This window comes from Neofelis nebulosa, chromosome 17 (genome assembly GCF_028018385.1).
Source record: "Neofelis nebulosa isolate mNeoNeb1 chromosome 17, mNeoNeb1.pri, whole genome shotgun sequence".
NCBI lineage: Eukaryota > Metazoa > Chordata > Mammalia > Carnivora > Felidae > Neofelis > Neofelis nebulosa.
This window is the reverse complement of record NC_080798.1, coordinates 1,138,535-1,154,867: the sequence shown is the minus strand read 5'-3', so window position 1 is coordinate 1,154,867 and position 16,333 is coordinate 1,138,535. Positions and strand designations below refer to the sequence as shown.

Below are 16,333 nucleotides of genomic sequence, written 5' to 3'. Positions count from 1 at the left end.
CCAGTCCTACAAAGGAGCCATGTGCCCTGATACCCAGAATTCACCAGGCTAGTGTCATGGTAAGAATACAGGGCCCTGGAGCAACTGTAATTGGTATAGAAACACTGCAGTGGAGGGGACTGCAGCTAAGTAGACAGGACATGCCCCTTCTAAAATTGTATCAGAATGCCCCGATGACTGAATCTGCAGTGTTAGTGTGCACAAATCCTCAGGACCTCCAGGTACATGCATCTTTGCAGCTGAGGTCTTTGTAACAAAAGCTATTGGTTTTGTGGATTCCCATAGGCGTTCTGGTACGTTCACCTAAAGGCCATTTCTACGCAGATAGGAAAATAGGCATACAGAGAAAGGAGATCCCTTAATCTGTTGATGTGGCTCTGTGACTGAGCCAGCATTCTTGTTGACTCAGGTGGAATAGATTTAACTGCTCATAAATATTTACTACCACTAAAGGCAAGTCTGCCTTTCCAAGGTCATCAGGCAAGAGATAGAGTCAACATAGGGCCGCCAAACCTAATTTTATGAAAAAAGTGGAAGATCTAAGGGTGTTTTTTTTTTTTTTAAACTCTTGTAGAACTTTATTCAGGTATAGTTGACATGCAATATATTGCACCTATTTGAGGTGTACAGTTAAGTTTTGACATATGCATAAACCCACAGAACCTCATCATAATCATAACGAACATGTCCATCACCCCTAATGTACCTCATGTTTCTGATCTGTCTTTCCCCTGTCCAGGCAACCACTGACTTCCCTTCATTTATAGTAAATTAGTTTGTATTTTCTAGGATTTTCTATTATCTGAGTCATAAAATGTTTTTTTTCTTGTTTGATTTATGATTTGTAATTATTTTGAGATTCTTCAGTGATGCTTATATAAGTATTTCACTCTTTTTATTGCTGTGTAACATCTTTTCTATGGATATACCATTTGTTTATCCATTCATCTTTCAGGAGTCTTTTAGGTACCTCGTTTTAGCTATTGAAAATAAAACTGCTGGAACATTTGTATGTATATATGTATTTTTCACTTCTCTTGTGTTAGTCACTCAAAGTAAAATGCCTGAGTCAAAGGGTAAGTGAATGTTTAACTTATAAAGAAACGGCCAGACTGATCTAAAATGATCATTTGCTTTTGCATACCCACCAGGAGTGGATGAGAGTCCCAGTTCTTTCACATCCTTGCCAGTACGTGGTATCAGTCTTTTCGTTCAGTCTTTGGAATTTACCCATTTAATAAGCAAGCAGTAATTTTAATTGCATTTCCTTAAGGATTTATGATGTTGAACATTTTTCTCTTGTATTTATTTGCAATCTGTAGATCTTCTTGATAAAATGTCTGTTTGTATCTTTTGCTTGTTTTTGTTCCTTGGGTGCTTTCCTGCTGTATACAATGTAATGGCCACCCTCCCCCCCCACACACACTTTTTAAGTTTAATCTGCACTATTTACATATTCTCCAACATATTCTTCAATCTAGGCTTTCAATAATACAGCGTAGTCCTGGTTCGCAGTGTCTTTCAAGTTCTCTGGGGTAAGTACTCCCACTGTGGCTGATTTCAGACCGCCAGTGTGATGTCACCGAGCACAGTCGGGGAGAGTTGCTAGAGGCGCAGCATTGTTTCCGCCATCCTGAGCCAGCGGCCGCATGTAACCTGTAGAGCACTGATGATAATAAAACACAGTAAAACGATTTAGGAAGCGACAAGTTTGGAAGACTTGTTTAATAGAGGTGTCGTTGGCAACACATAAACCGCACATAGTTCAGAGTATACTTTAATGTTTTGATACATGCTTAACATCCCTAAAACCAAACATTTCATTGGAAACATAATGGAAGATGTATCATATTGACAATAGTGCAGTTAGGTACTTCAGTTGTTCAAGAAACAAAACAAAGCAGGAAAGATATTTGAAGTACAGGAAATTCTTGGAAAAAAGTCAAACTTTGAAAATGTTTTCTCACAAAGGATCAGAAAGAATGCAAATTAACAGTTGAGATGCAATTTGCCAACGGTTTATTTCAGGGTCAAAGCCTGTTTTTATTCTAAACCCTCTGGAAGTTTGTATGTTCTTGTTGACAGAAAAACTGTGAGTAATCCAATGTAATTCTCAGTTTCGGGTTCTATAAAATGATTGGAGAATTTCAACAAATTTGAAAACATTCAGAGGAAATGTTTATAGTTTAAAGTGTTACTATGCTCCCCACATTCTCAATATTATCACCCATATTTAACTGAGGAGCAGACCTTAGCCCCTAATTTCTAAAGTTTTACAGTGCATATAAACTTAAGGTTTATTGCAGTCTCTCACGTTTCAGTTGTCTATATTTGGTATGTTTTGTAACAAGAAGAAGTACAAGTAGCACTGATGTTTGGAGAAGATAATAGTCTGTTGTCCCCTTACCTCCGGCACACGGGTGGAGCTCAGGGAACAGATCTTTCTAGCTATAATCGCGGCTCTCTGCAGGCATCTGGCAGGGGTGAAATGTATTTGTGTGATGATCCTCATGTATTTGAAAATTTTAAAGTAAGTTCAAAGATGAAATAAGAATGAAAGGAAGGGGTAGACAAGAGTCAATAGGCAAAACAACAATTGAATCAACTAAGAGAAAATAAACTGGTAAGGGGCCAGAAATCATTTTGAAGATCTATCAAAAAATATATTTAATATACAAATTAGATACGGTTCATTGACTTGGAGTAGGAAGTAAGCAATTTTGTTTACATCTGAGAAAGCACAGTAGATACTTAAGAGTCCTCAGGGGTCGGGGGGCAGGGTAGCTCAGTCGGCCGAGGGTCTGACTTTGGCTCAGGTCATGATCTCAGGGTTTGTGAGTTTGAGACCCACATTGGGCTCTGTGCTGTCAGCGCAGAACCTGCTTTAAACCCTCGGTCTCCCTCGCTGTCTGCCCCTTCCCCGCGCATGCTCACTAGTTCGTCCTCTCTCTCTCTCTCTTCAAAAATAAACGTTAAAAAGGGGCTCCTGGGTGGCTCAGTCAGTTAGGTGTCTAACTTCAGCTTGGTCATGATCTTGCAGTATGTGGGTTTGGGCCCCGCATCAGGCTCTGTGCTGACAGCCTGGAGCCTGTTTCAGATTCTCTCTCTCTGTCTCTCTCTCTCTGCCCCTCTCCTGCTCTCTCTCTCAAACTAAACATTAACTTTGTTTTAATTAATTAAAAATAAATTCAGATATAATTCACACCAAAAAAAAAAAAAAAAAGCCTGTTTAAAGTGTAGTTCAGGGGTGCCTGGGTGGCTCAGTTGGTTAAATGTCTGACTTCGGCTTAGGTCATGATCTCACAGTTCGTGGCTTCGAGCCCCATGTCAGGCTCTGTGCTGACAGCTCAGAGCTTGGAGCCTGTTTCAGATTCTGTGTCTCCCTCTCTCTCTGACCCTCCCCCACTCACACTCTGTCTCTCTCTGTCTCTCAAAAATGAATAAATGTTAAAAAATAATAAATTATAAATTATAAAAGAATCCTCAAAGGTAGGGCATCTGGGTGGCTTAGTCAAACATCTGATTTGATCTCCACTCAGGTCTTGATCTCAGGGTCATGAGTTCAAGCCCTGCGTCAGACTCAGCACTGGGCATGAAGCCTACTGTAAAAAAAAAAAGAATGATCAGAGGAATGGCAGCTCATGGTAGGTTACTGCTACCTTGGTCTCATCCATTAAAGCCCCTATGCTCACGTAATTGAAATGAATGAAGCCATTCAGTTGTCCACTGGCAAATGTTTTGCCGTTGTATATATCCTATTCAGTGTCTATTTCAACAGCCTTTCAATCACATCCACCCAGAAAGGTGAATTCAACAGTCAATCACTTTCAAAGGAGCACAATACACCTTTACTCAGTTGCCCATGGAATATCTTAGAAGTTCAACCATCACACATCACCAATACTGGCAGAACTCTAATTGGACTCGGCTGTCCCCAGGCACCCATTTATAGCACTACACTGACGACCTGCTCCTGTGAGGGAGCATACTAGACACACAGGACATGCAAATAATCATTGTTGCACTTACAGAAGTAGATGGGCTGTTGCCCTCCCCCATAAAGTTCAGGGTCATGCCACCTCAGTGGAAGTCCTGGATTCATCTAGTGTGTCTAAGAGCCACTCTCTTCCTGACATAGTTATAAGGCAACTCCCAATTTTGTCAGTTTGGATCAGTCTCAAGCCAAACCTAGTGAAACCTAGGAATGCCTTTAGGCATTCCTTGTTCCTCTTCTTTCATCCGTCCTTGTCAGTCTTGCCCCAGCCCTGATTGGGATGGAGGCCAGGTCAAGGCTCGAATTTTTATTGTGACAAATGATCATCTCACCATCAAATGCCCCTCTGGCTATCTGTCAGAGTTATTTGGTACCTTGATAAATGTTGATTTGCTTAGCCTACGCCACAAGCTTTGCCAAATATTCCTGGCTATAAAGGATACTTAATTTCTAATGCCTGTGATAATCTCTCTCAAAGTAGAGAGATCGTGGCTCCAGGACTTACACCCACAACAGTGTGAATAGCAGAGTGGCCGAGAAAGACTAAAACTGGACTTACCTGACAAGAAATTCCACTAAGGAATGCAGGTTCCCTCCAACCACACAGTCACCCAGTCCACACTAAGCCAATGTGGTCCGTGTGCTCTCAATGCCTTTAGTTATAGCGCTCGCACAGAACAAATGCAATTGCCCAGCCTTCTGGCTTCTCCTAGTTTGGCTATACCTACTTGGGATACATACTAGCATGTCCCTGGAACACTGCAGGCCATGAGCAGACTCCATCTGGCAATGCAACAGCCATCTAGCTATATTTTGGCACACTGACACCCATAGTTAAATGGCCTTTTAAACACCACTGCCATAGCCAACCACTAGTTAGCACCCTAATTTTGTTCCCATCACACGGGCAAAATTCTGTATAGCAGGACATGTCATAAGTTTCCCTCTCAACTGCCTGGCCATGTTGAAGCCTATTCAGATGATCTTAAAGAAACTTTGGCGATAGCAGTATCCACAACCTATTGACCTATTTGGCTGGACACATTTCCAAATCTAAACCTCGATTGTTCTCCCGGCCTTCCCTTTAAAAACTAACTCCAAGGACGCCTGGGTGGCTCAGTTGGTTAAGTGTCCAACTTGATTTTGGCTCAAGTCATGCTCTGTGTCAGGCTCTACACTGACAGCATGGATCCTGCTTGGGATTCTCTCTCTCTCTCTCTCTCTCTCTCTCTCTCTCTCTCTCTCCCTCCCTCCCTCCCTCCCTCCCTCCCTCCCTCCCACTTGTGCTTGCTTGCTCTCTCCCTCTCTCTCAAAAATAAATAAATAAATGTAAAAAAAAAAAAAAAGAAAAGAAAAGAAACAACTCCCAACTAGTCAGGATGATCACTATAATGTCCCGACCAAAATGCTTCCTGACAGCATAGAAATTCTTGGTTCTCAGGTCAAATGCTAAGACCAAGATTGTAGCCCCAAGGACCATTTTTCCAAATATGCCTCACTTCTGTAGGCATATTTGCTCCACCTCAGACTTCTCTTAATTTGACCTGCCCCATCACCATTTGGGGGCTAAACATCACCTTTTGACCTTCTTCCAAAAAAAAATGTTCTGGGTCTTGATTGTGGTTGTAGTTACACGAATCTACCCATGTGATAAAATCACACAGAAACACACACACACACACACACACACACACACACACACACATATATACATGTAAAATGATAACTCTGAAAAAGGTCTGAAGATTGAACCAATGTCCAGTTCCTGGGTTTGACATAAAGATCATGTCAGATGTTACCAGGGGGAAACTAAGCAAAAGGTAGTCTGCACTGTGTTTGCGACTTCTCATGAATCTATAATTATTTCAAAATAAAACATTTAAAACAATCATGTATTTGTCTTGCTGAATCCCTCCCACAACTTCCCAGAATAGTCAGAATAAAATCCAAATTTCTAGTCATAGCCTACAAAACCATGTTTATCTGCCCCTTTCCCCTCATCCCTCCATCCATCACTCTCTTCCTTTACTGGCCCTACTGGCCTTCACCTAATTCCACCACCAAGCCAAGCTCTCACTGCCTCAGGGTCATGTACATGCTTTTCTCTTTGCCAAGAATTCTTCCTCATCTTTGCACCTGGATGGGATCTTTACTGGGCTCCATAATATCATCTGTTATTTAGTGTCTGCTTCCCTTTCTGTCCTGTACAGTTTAATGTCCATTTTTCCACTTTTACAGACATGAATCCTGAAGCCTGGGGACAGTGGATATGACCAAGGTCAGCCGGTTGGTAATGGGCACAGCTTAGATGATTTAGAGTCTTGGTCTGTCCCGAGTCAAGCACTTAGCTACTTGCCCACCTTACCCCTCTTCACATGTGAACTGGAAGGAGATAAGAGGATAAAGAGCCAAATTGACTGAAGAATCAATCTCCTTTTCCCACCTGTCCTGTCCCAGACCCTGCCCCGTCTGCTTCACTTTATTTTTTATTTATTTTTTTTTTTTTTAATTTTTTTTCAACGTTTTTTATTTATTTTTGGGACAGAGAGAGACAGAGCATGAACGGGGGAGGGGCAGAGAGAGAGGGAGACACAGAATCGGAAACAGGCTCCAGGCTCCGAGCCATCAGCCCAGAGCCTGACGCGGGGCTCGAACTCACGGACCGCGAGATCGTGACCTGGCTGAAGTCGGACGCTTAACCGACTGCGCCACCCAGGCGCCCCCCGTCTGCTTCACTTTAAATGAGCTTCACCATTTCCTGGTAAGGAAATTCTGGCCTTTCTTTGAAGTTCCTACCAGCCTCCATACACCTGCCTTCCGGTCACATTGTTGGTTCCCCCAACAATGGTCACCTGTGCATCCTTCTTCTTGTCCCTTGACTTACCCCTGTGTGTATCTTCCTGCCTCATCCCTGAACTTCACCTGCCACCTCCTGTCATATGCCTCAGAGCCCAGTAACTTCAGGATCTCATGTCCATGCCTGACTGAGGCCGCTGAAGCTGCCACCCATGCATCTCCTGCTGGGTCATCACATAGATTTCCCCCCTTTGGGGACTACAGGAAAACCTTGGATTGCAAGTAACTTGTCCTGCAAATGTTCCACAAGATGAGCCAACATGTCTAAGAAATTCTAACTTGATAAATGAGTGATGTCTTGCAATACGAGTAGTCCATGACACTGAACATTACATGATCACATCTGCGCTGATGGTTCTTGAAATTCGCTTTGACATTTGGGTGCTTTGGATTACAAGCGTGTTTCCAGAACAAATTATGCTCGGAAACCAAGCATACTGTACTTGTATCTAGATCTTGATACTCTACGTTCATTTTCTTTATGTATTCGATAATGATGTTTAGTGGCATTATGTGTTAGTCACAGTTTCAGAAACATGAAGCAGAAGAATATCCTTGCCTACAGGCGGGTCACGACCTCAGCTCTTTTATGCTTCCTACTGCATTCTTGGATCCTTTGTCTTTCAGATGTCATCTTCAGTCTGTCATCTGACTCACTAATTCTTTCAATATCTCATTCTCCTATTTATTCTACCCAGTCCTATCTTTATAAACATTTTCCATGACTGATATTTTCCCAATTTTTGTTAGCATATCTTCTTCCTGTGACCTTTGTCTTTTCTCATCTCCTTGATTATTTTACCTTCTTATTTGAATTTCTTTGTACTTCTCTTCCATCACTGTTTTCCAGATGTCATATGTCGTTGACTACGATCTTTGTGATTTTTGTGATTTTTCCATATCTAATTACTTTTCCCAGGATGTGTGCATTGCCCTGTCTCACGTGTGTCTGGAGGAAAGGCCAAGGTCCGTGTGCTGATGCAGGGAGTATGAAACAAGGGGAGGGGGGCAGGGAAGGGAGCCCAGCTCCCGCTACACTAGGCAACCAGGAGTTTGCATCTCAACCCGGTCAGGGTGGAGGCATCATCCAAACTGTCATCCCAAAGGTTAGGGGAATGAGAGAGGATGGACAACAGCGCAGGGACAGCTGGCCAGCCTGACTGACGGCTCCTTAAATCCTCTTGCCTGGTATCAGTGCCTATTCCAGCACCACAGAGGGAAGCTGGTACAGGAAGGTAATGGCTATCCCGAGGCCATGAAGGTGGGAAAGGAAACCACTTTTGTTTCTGTTTTTTTTTAATGTTTATTTTTGAGAGAGAGAGAGCAGGGGAGGGGCAGAGAGAGAGAAGGAGAGAGAGAATCCCAAGCAGGCTCCATGCTGTCAGCGCAGAGCCCAATGTGGGGCTTGAACCCATGAACCGTGAGATCATGATCTGAGCTGAAGTCAGATGCTTAACTGACTGAGCCCCCCAGGCACCCCTAAAGACACTTTATTTCATATATATTGTTGATTTCATTAACCCAGGCACCCCAAAAACACTTTTCTTTAACTTGTCATCCCTGCATCTCTGTGCTTGATCTCCCCATGTTGTGGAACAGGACTCTGAAAGTTGCTGTTCTCTGTGCTTCCCTCTAACTTCTCATTTCTCTACCTCGATTTGGGGGGAGGGCAGCAGCCCTTGCAAGGTCCCTACCTCTCCTGGCCCCTGAGGCTGTCTTGATGTTTCTGCTCTATAAACCCTTCTGTGGTTCATTTGACTCTGTCCCCCCTGCGGCTGCCGGGTCAGTTTAGCTCACACCCTCTCTCACCTGGAATATTCATTTCAAACAGATGCATAATTAATGAGAACTTACAAGTGTCCAGCTGTACATAAACCACTCAGGATGCAGTGCAGGAAAAAAAAAAATTCTGTCTGTGAGTTGGTTCAATTCCAGAGTGACAGATAAGAAGACAAGTGGGAAGAGTATAGTGTGTCTGCTGGAGATCGTCGCTATGGAGAAAACTGAAGCAGAGGGTGACCAAAGACCTCCTGGTGGGAGGGGGTCCTGAGACGCGAGGAAACGTGTCCAGCGCAGCCTAGGAGAGAAGAGCAGAGAGCTGTGGGTCCCTCCCCCAAGGGGCAGAGGGAGGGGACAATGAAAGACCCACCGTGGGAGTGAGGCCACCAGGTCCTGGAACTGTGGGGGCCTGTGAGGCTTTGGCAGAGCAAGCAAAGGGGCAGACAGGCCACTGGAGCCAGAGCGACAGGGTCTCCAGGCCACTGTCAGGACGCCGGTCACACTGTGTCCGTGACCCTCAGAATGCGGTCTGAGGGTGCCGCCGTCCTCCACACTGACTCCTGTCTTGGGCTCCTGTCTATGCAGAGAGTAAGTGTATAAACTCAGGGCGAGGTGACACACGTTTTCTGTCTGTTGAATCTGATGACGTAAAAGCCCCTGTATTTCGTGTGCCTTTGTTTTCGTGTTGGTTTCGCATCTCTGTTAATTCATTTTTCTTGCATTTTGTGAAACGGTGGGTCTGTGACATGTTGGGGCGTAGGGAGGTCTTTTACCTTCACCAAGGGCGGTCTGCACCCTGGCAGATTGATTCTGGAAGCCATCGGGGAGCTTCAGCAGAGGGGGGACGTGGTCAGGTGGTTATAGAGGGTCCCCGGAACGGCTGCTTTGAGGAGAGAAAACTGGCAGGTGGAGAGGAAGCCAGACAGGAGCCGATCCCCACCAGTGAGGTGTGATGGGGGCTGTGCAGCAGTCGAAGTGGTTTGACTCCGGAAATGACTTGAAAGTGGAGGACAGACGGACGATGTTTGGACTGCCTGACAGGTACCTTCCGTCAAAAATCCGTTCCATCTGCTTCCCCGAGTCTCTCTCATCTTGTCCGGGGTGGTTGCTTCCTCTACAAAGAGTTGGGACACAGAAGAGCCCAGTTTCCCAAAATCTATTGCTGCCACTCTCCCCTCCCCCTGCCCCCCAGTGGGTACACGGTGGCCTTCCCAGCCACATTTCAAACCAGGGGCCTGTCACTATTGTTAACTCCGCCCTCCCTGACGGTGAGTCTCAGCCATGCTGTGCTTTCTCAACATTAAATAAGAACCCAGCTCCCTTCCCGCTAAAATAATGTTTGTTTCAGTCCCTGTGGTCTTTTTGCTGAACTAGGAACCTCTCCTCTGGGGTCCTGGGGCACCCTCCAACTCACTGCCTGGGATTGACACAGGAAGAGAGAACATTAACCTTGTTCTCTGCCACACTTGCAATCCACAAATCTAGACAATTAGCACCAGCAACTTTGTGTGAGACTCGCTTAAGACAAAACTTGGCGGGAATTTATGTGAGACTAACGTTAATCTTTGCATCCCCCACTCAGTGTGTGTTGTTACATTTCACTGCAGAAATACTAGGATTTGATTGTGGCTGGTTGTCCCAGCCCCAGGGGCGTAACCTAATAACGTATCAGAGAGCTGGAGCTGGGGCGGGATTCCATCGGCAGGCAGATTTTATCCAATCACATCTGTAAATGGATCCCTGACCCCAGACCCTATAAGAGGGAGGAGCCTCCGGAAGGCCCATCAGATGAGCCCTGTGCAGAGTGTGAGTCACACCGCAGCTTGGTGTTTAGCCCAGGCTCGCCCGGTTTGAAGTTCAGTCTTCCTGAGGTGAGTTTTCAGAACAGAAGGAAATTTTCTGATTTTGTGTGTGTGTGTGCACGTATGTGTACGTAGGCATAGCTCGGGGGGTGGGGGGAACATTCCTAGGTGCAAAGTTATGGGGGTCCCTCAAGTGTGAGGGATGGTCTATTGTTTCAACAGTTCTGTGTAAAAACCTGGGTGGATTGGGGCGCCTGGGTGGCTCAGTCGGTTGGGCATGTGACTTCGGCTCAGGTCATGATCTTGTGGTTGACTGAGTTCGAGCCCCTTGTCCGGCTCTGTGCTGACAGCTCAGACTCTGGAGCTGCTTCGGATTCTGTCTGTCTGTCTGTCTGTATCTCTCTCTCTGCCCGTCCCCCACTCGTGCTCTGTCTCTCTCGCTCTCAAAAATAAACAATAAAAACAAAAACAAACAAAAAAAAAAACCTGGGTGGATTGCAGGAGACTTCTCCTGGGAAAGTCTTTTTTTTTTTTTTTAAGTTTATTTATTTTTGAGAGAGAGAGAGGAAAAGCTTAAGTTTATTTATTTTTGAGAGAGAGAGAGGAAAAGCTCAAGCATGAGCGGGGGAAGGGCAGAGAGACAGAGAGAGACTGGGAGAGAGAGAATCCCAAGTAGGCTCCATGCTGTCAATGCAGAGCCTGCTGAGGGGCTCGAACCCACAAATCTTGAGATCATGACCTGCACCAAAATCGAGAGTTGGATGCTTAACTGATGGGGAGCCACCCAGGCGCCCCTCATGGGAAAGTCTTTTTGTGTGGCTCTGTTATCTTGTTAATTTTATGTTTCTTGGTAATTTACTTTTATTACGTCTTGTGAACGTGTTGGCTCATGGCAGATTGGGATGAATAGGTTGGAGCTGAAATTTAAAGGATGGGTGTCATAGGGTGCCTGGGTGGCTCAGTCAGTTAAGTGGCCACCTCTTGATCTCCGCTCAGGTCTTGATCTCAGGGTCACGAGTCTGAGCCCTGAGTTGGGCTCCACACTGGGCGTGGCACCTACTTAAAAAAAAAGTAAAGTGTGGGTACTAGGTATTTAGCAGACTTTTACTGAGTGCTTATCATATGCCAGCAAATGCTCTATTATGTATTAACTCTTTTAGCTCCCATGGCAAGTCTGGGTGCTGGGTATTATCAGAGATCAGAGTCCTCATGACACAGACAAGAACCTGATGGCTAATATGTCTGGGGTCACACAGCTTGTAAATGCCTGATTCCAGATTAAGAACCCTGGCAGGATGAGCACCTGCGTGGCTCAGTCAGTTAAGCATCTGACTTCAGCTCAGGTCATGATCTCCCGGTTTGTGAATTGAAGCCCCTCTGTGCTGACAGCTCAGAGCCTGGAGCCTGCTCCGGATTCTGTGTTTCCCTCTCTGTCTGCCCCTCCCCACCGCTCATGCTCGCTCTCTCTCTCTCTCTCTCTCTCTCTCTCTCTCAAAAACAAAGAAAACATTAAGAAAAAAAAAAAAGACCCCTGGAAGGCTGGAGTTTGTTTTGTTTTGAGATATAATTGATGTATAACATTATGTTAGTTTCAGGTGTACAACATATGATTCGATATTTGCATACACTGCAAAATGATCACCACACTAAGTCTTGTTAACATCCATCCCCTTCCATAGTGTCCTTTTTTTCCTCTTATGATGAGAACTTTTAACATGGCAGTTGGGGTTTTAACTCCAAAGTCTTAGCCATAGTAGTGTTCCACAGCTGTGTCTGTGCAGGATTGAGTGCATGTCTACAAGTGTGAGCGTGTGGTCCGTGTGCGCCTGGGATAATCCGGAAATGAAACTTGTGGGGAGGCCCAGAAGAAGAAGGGGGCATGGATTCTACAGGGAAAAAAAAGAGAGAGGGAGGGAGGCCAGTGTACCTGGGTACAGAGAACCAGCCACCACACCTAAGGTGGGGCTGGAGGGTGAGATGGCCCAGGCAAGGCCTCCTGAGACCAGGAAGGACTTGGTACTTTTCTTGAATGCAACAGGTAGGCATAGAAGGAGTCAGGTGGAGTGTGACCTGAGCATATGGGCATTTAATAAAAGTTGTCTAGAAGCTTTGTGATAAACGGATTAAGAAAAGACAAGAATGTATTCACCGTTCTGTGGGGTTTTCCCCAGAATCCTCCTGGCCTCATTAACTGACAGGATCAGGGTGGCTAGTGTGATTAGAGCTTGACACAAAAGCACAAAATGGCATCAACGAACAGAAATTAATCAGGTCTTTGTGTGCCCACATACCAACCCTACCACTCATTTTCTGAATTTGTGGTGTGAAATTTGCTGTTTTAAAAAAATACAAATTTGGAGGGGCGCCTGGGTGGCTCAGTCGGTTAAGCGTCCGACTTCGCTCAGGTCATGATCTCACGGTCCGTGAGTTCGAGCCCCTCGTCGGGCTCTGTGCTGACAGCTCAGAGCCTGGAGCCTGTTTCAGATTCTGTGTCTCCCTCTCTGTCTGACCCTCCCCCATTCATGCTCTGTCTCTCTCTGTCTCAAAAATAAATAAACATTAAAAAAAAATTTTTTTAAATAAAAAAATACAAATTGGGGGGGGGGGTCGCCTGGTGGCTAAGCGTCCGACTGGTCGGACTGGTTGCCTGGTCGGTTAAGCGTCCGACTTCCTTTCCGGTGATGATCTCAAGGTTTTGTGAGATTGAGTTCTGAGCTGGCAGCACAGAACCTGCTTGGGATTTTCTCTCTCTGCCCCTCTCTCTGCCCCTCCCTCACCTGCACTGTCTCTGTCTCTCTCAAAATAAATAAGTAAACTTTTTAAAAACTATAAAAATACAAGTCTTTGAAATTTTAACCATCCATAAAATGGGAGGACACAAAAATAGAGCAACAATATGGACGTAGAATTAAATCTTTCATTCATTCAGCATCCCAATGGTGTGGCTACAGTTACCCAGATAATGTGATTTGTAGCCAGAAATCAATATGGAGAAATGCAAACTCAATTTCATCTCTGCTGGATCCTACCCTTGGGTGGAAGAGAACAGGAATCAGAAATAGATCAACATAAAATTGTAGCTCTGAGAAAAGCAGCGAAGGAAGGAATGTTTTTCATAAGGAAGGGGAATCATTGATAGGGGAAAAAAACAGTAAAGAGAAAGTTTCCTAAGGAATGTATCTTTGGACTGACACAGAGGGGATACCTGGAGGGAAGGAGGTGGAGAGGGTGGGTGAGTGGGTTGTGCAAATGTCTGTGTGTGATGTCAGAGTTTCCAACACAGGATGAGATCATTTGTATGGATTCCTATCTCTTCTATTTCATTCGCTTTATTCTCAACTTTTTCTAATATTTTGTTATTTATTCTGAGAGAGAGAACAGGCAGAGGAGGAGCAGAGAGAGAGGGAGAGGGAGAATCCCAAGCAGGCTCTGTGCTGTCAGTGTAGAGCCCGAGGAGGGATCGATCCCACAAACCGTGAGATCATGACCTGAGCTGAAATCAGGTTGGATGCTTAACTGACTGAGCCGTCCAGGTGCCCCTAAAATTGAACATTTTTATTGAAGTGTAATGCACATTCAGAAAAATGAAAAAGTGGAAGTAGGTAGCTTGGTGGATTTTTACAGAGAAACTCTCCTGCATAAACGACCTCCAAGATCAAGAGGTGGAGGGGCGCCTGCCTGGTTCAGTCGGTAGAATGTGTGACCCTGATTTCAGGGTCATGAGTTCAAGCCCCAAGTAGGGTTTGGAGCCTACTTAAAAAAAAAAAAAAAAAAAAAAAACAGACCAAGAGGTGGAATACTGCCAGCGGAAACTGCGAGTAGAACATCTCACAATTCTGTTTAGTTCTGGGGTGGGGTCCTCCTATGCAGCCCTCCATGTGTGTCCCTATCCCAGTATCTACTGTGGTTCCCCAAAGTAACCAACATCTTAAATAATATTGACAGTATTATGCTTTTTTGAGAGAGAGAGAGAGAGAGAGAGAGAGAGAGAGAGCAGGGAAGATGCAGACAAAGAAGGAGAAAGAGAAAGAATCCCAAGCAGGGTCCGGACTCCAAGTGCAGAGCCAGACACCGGGTTTGAACTCACAAACCGTGAGATCATGACCTGAGCCCAAGCTGGATGCTTAAACCGACTGAGCCAACCAGGCGCCCTTTGTGGGGTTTTTTTTTTTAATGTTTATTTATTTTTGAGAGAGTGAGAGAGAGGCAGAGTGCAAGCAGGAGAGGAGCAGTGAGAGAGGGAGACACAGAATCCAAAGCAGGCTCCAGGCTCTGAGCTGTCGGCACACAGCCTGATGCGGTGCTTAAACCCACAAACTGTGAGATCGTGACCTGAGCCGAAATTGGCAACTTAACCCACTGAGCCACCCAGGGCACCAATTGTTTTGTTTTGTTTTGTTTTTTATTTTTTTTTTTTATTTTTTTTTTCAACGTTTTTTATTTATTTTTGGGACAGAGAGAGACAGAGCATGAACGGGGGAGGGGCAGAGAGAGAGGGAGACACAGAATCGGAAACAGACTCCAGGCTCCGAGCCATCAGCCCAGAGCCTGACGCGGGGCTCGAACTCACGGACCGCGAGATCGTGACCTGGCTGAAGTCGGACGCTTAACCGACTGCGCCACCCAGGCGCCCCTTGTTTTGTTTTTTAAAGTAAACTCTACACTCAATGTGGGGCTTGAACTCATGACCCTGAGATCAAGGGCTTCATACTCTACTGACTGAGCCAGCTAGGCACCCCTTGTATGCTTTTGAAATAACATAAATGGGAATAAACAAAATGAATTTTTTCGTTTCTGCATTATTTCATTCAACATTATGGTTGTGGTTATTCTGTTGCATTCATTTACATCGCTATCAAATATAACTCTGTGATTTAATAATAATCTATCCTCTTTAATGTTGGACATTTAGATTGTTCACAACATGGGAATATTGTGAATTATGATGACATAAACACTCTCATTTATGTCTTTGATGCACACGAGTAGATTTTTCTGTTGAATATATGCCCTGGAGTAATACTGGTGAGCTATATCATGGAGAATACATAAATGCACATTTTGTAGATACCAGTCAAAACATGTCCACAGTGAGTACTCACCAGTAGAGATTGAGACTTCTAGGCATTCCTGTCCATGCTGACAGAATGATTTTTCTCATTCTGGCAGATATTTCTTAGAGTGTTATTGTAGTTTTTTTTTTTTTAAGTTTATTTGTTTTTGAGAGACAGCATGTGTGTGAGGTGGGGAGGGGCAGAGGGAGAGGAAGAGAGAGAATCCCAAGCTTTCCTGCTGAGTTCTTACTGTATTGTATTAAAAATATTTTTTTACTACAGGTTCTTAAATATATTCTTCCAGGTGCTCTTCTAGAAGCTTTATTTTACATTTCAGAGATTTAAAAAACTCATCTAGAACTAATTTTTGTAAATGGGGTAGGATGGGGGTCAGGATTAATTTTCCCCTTTCTGAATATTCAGTTGACCTAACACCATTTATTGAAGAAAAAAAAGGCTTTCCTCTCTGCACATGCATTTCAGTGTCGTGTTGTATAGAAAGCAAGTGACAGTATAGATGTCGATCATATCAGGATAACATTCTGTTCTGTTTCCTTATCTGTCTATCTTTGTGCCATGATCATGGTCTTAATGAATATAATCTCATAATCAGTTTTGTTTTGTGGTTATGTAGATCCTGAAATATTATTCTTCTTCAGAATTGTCTGGGCTATTTTTAGCCTGTTTATGTCTAATTTTAGAATCAGCTGTCAATTTTCTCACACATACACACAAACACAAGCCACTTGCTGGATTTCCAATGGTATAGCATTGAGTTCACAGAGAAACTTGGGGATCATTGATGTTTCCCAATTGGAATTGGGTCTTGCCATCCGTGAACATAGTTG

At 44.4% G+C, this 16,333-nt stretch overlaps 1 protein-coding gene across 1 annotated transcript in view; it reads left to right on the top strand.

The window, feature by feature from the left end:
* The window catches only part of LOC131499685 (zinc finger protein 211-like), a 34,042-nt gene that overhangs the window by 16,665 nt on the left and 1,044 nt on the right, over window positions 1-16,333 (top strand). The window lies entirely within an intron of this gene.